The sequence below is a fragment of the Syzygium oleosum genome, unplaced genomic scaffold (assembly GCF_021117445.2).
Source record: "Syzygium oleosum isolate NSW1041296 unplaced genomic scaffold, Sole_v2.1 Sole_v2.08, whole genome shotgun sequence".
Lineage (NCBI taxonomy): Eukaryota > Viridiplantae > Streptophyta > Magnoliopsida > Myrtales > Myrtaceae > Syzygium > Syzygium oleosum.
Window position 1 is genome coordinate 9473205 of NW_026607492.1, and position 2913 is coordinate 9476117.

Genomic DNA, 2913 nt, shown 5'->3' on the forward strand with positions numbered 1-2913 from the left:
TTAAGCATATTTCACCTCATTAATTCAAGCCTCATATTTTATGATAAGAAGAACGACCAAAATCAACCATTTATTTCACGAAAAATTAAGAATAAATCTGGTTATATTAAGTTTATTACATAATCTAGCATATTTTATCAATTCGAGACAAGAAGAGTTGCACAAATTCAAACTAGAAGTTAATGATTTAACTAGATAAAAGCTATCATCAGGGACAAACAAAGTGATAAGCAAGTTCCTCCCCCACATTTAATAGACACATTGTCCTCGATGTGTAGGAAAAAGAAAAGCACAAATGGAAAAGAAAGAGGAGTTTAACTTCCCTGAATGGTGGAGGATATGGAATCACGGCAATCTAAGACGGGCAGCTGAAGTGGACGGAGAAACTGTGCCCGTGTCGGGAGCTTGAGTAGTGCACTATTCCTGTGGGGAAATCAGACAAGGCACGATGGGCTATCTTTGAAGAGTTTTATACCTGGCCTGGTGGGCTGCATCTTCAAATCGCAGGGTACTTTGAAGCGCTTCTGCTTGTTGAGACGAGCTCTGGTTTTGCATTGGTAGGGCGGTAGGTGGTGGAGAAGCATGAGTAGACATGTATGAAGGTAAATAAAAGAACAGAAAATTAGGGTAAATTATTGGAGAAGATGACAGTAAATAAAATGAACTGAAAATGAACTAGAAATAAGGCGTGGGCACGCCTTAAACTTGGGTTGCCTCCCCAAAGCGCCCTTGTTTAACGTCCTAGGCTAGACGACTTGCATTTTCATTCCCCCTCATTAACCATGTCCAGGGTTATTTCCTTTTTCCTATGAGCCTGAAACCCTTCATAAAATGGCTTGAGACGATGTCCATTCACTTTAAAAACCTTGTTTGTCTCTAGGCTCTGTATCTCCACAAAAACAAGACGATATGGAGACATGCCTATAGGGGTTTTGTAGGCTGTACGATAAGCCCAGGGTGCGTCATCCAACCGTAAGCTCCAGTCTTTTCTATTTGGATTGATTGTCTTTTCAAGTATGGACTTAATTTCTCTATTCGACACTTCGGCTTGTCCATTCATCTGTGGATGGTAGGCAGTGGAGGTGCGATGAGTTACGGCATATTTGGTGAAGAGTGCTTCCATGATGCGATTGCATAAATGAGTCCCTCTATCACTGATAATTGCCCTTGGCGTTCCGAACCTAGCAAAGATGTGAGTTTTGACAAAATCTGCTACAGTCTTAGCATTGTCGGTTCGTGTAGCCTTGGCTTCCACCCATTTAGAAACATAATCTATAGCAAGCAGAATATAAGTATGACCAAATGAAGGTGGAAAAGGACCGAGAAAATCAATACCCCATACATCAAATATTTCACAAATAAGTATAGGAGTGAGTGGCATTTGATCTCCGTGTCCTAAATTACCAGTTCTTTGACAATTAGCACAGGACTTACAGAACATATAAGCATCACGAAATAAAGAAGGCCAATACAGCCCACACTCTAATACTTTGCGTGCTGTTCTCTTGGGTCCAAAATGACCTCCACAAGCACAAGAATGACAAAATTTCAGAATTGACTCAACCTCTACCTCAGAAACACATCTCCTAATAACTTGGTCAGAACAATGTTTCCACAAATAAGGATCATCCCATACATATCCCTTGTTATCCTATCTTTTTCGGACCTAGTTAATTCATTAGGGAAGGTACTGGCTACTAGGTAATTTACAATATCAGCATACCAGGGAACTGTACTTTGCACAGAAAATAAATACTCATCGGGAAAGTCATCTTGCAAAGGTTGTGCTTCTTCAGCGATAGGTAATCGACTAAGATGGTTAGCAACCAGATTTTCAAACCCCTTTTTGTCTCTAATCTCCAAATCGAATTCTTGTAACAAGAGAATCCATCTGATCAGCCTCGGTTTTGCCTCCTTCTTCTTGAGTAAGAATTTCAACGCTGCATGATCAAAATAAACAATCACTTTAGTGCCCAATAAATAAGAACGGAATTTTTCTAAAGCAAATACAATAGCTAAAAGTTCTTTTTCCGTCGTGGAGTAATTGCACTGAACACTATCCAGTGTCCTTGAAGCATAGTATATGACATGTGGATTCTTCTCAATTCGCTGTCCTAGAACAGCGCCCACGGCTCTGTTGCTTGCATCACACATGATCTCGAAAGGGTAATTCCAGTTTGGTGGCTGGATAATTGGTGCAGAAACCAAAATTCCTTTAAGAGTATCAAAAGCTGCCTTGCACTCTTCATTGAACTCAAATGGGACATCTTTTTGCAACAATTGACACAAGGGTTGAATGATCTTGGAAAAATCCTTGATGAAGCGCCTATAAAAACCTGCATGCCCAAGAAAAGAACACACCTCCCGCATACTCGCGGGGTAAGGCAAGGATTTAATAACGTCTATTTTAGCTTTATCTACTTCAATTCCTTTAGCAGACACAATATGTCCCAAAATTAACCCTTGATCGACCATAAAGTGACATTTTTCATAATTCAACACAAGATTAGACTCCAAACACCTCTTCAAAACTTTTGTTAGGTTAGCCAGGCACTCATCAAAAGAATTACCATAAACAGTGAAATCATCCATAAATACCTCTATGATTTTTTCAATATAATCAGAAAATATGCTAACCATACACCTTTGGAAAGTGGCTGGGGCGTTACAAAGCCCACACGGCATCCTCCGGTAAGCAAAAGTTCCAAATGAGCAGGTGAACGTTGTCTTTTCTTGATCTTCGGGTGCAATTGGAATTTGGTAAAAACCTGAATATCCATCAAGACAACAATAATGAGTTCTACCAGCCAACCGTTCAAGCATTTGATCAATAAATGGAAGAGGAAAATGATCTTTTCTAGTTGATGCATTTAATTTTCTGTAATCTATACAAACCCGCCACCTGTTTTGAAC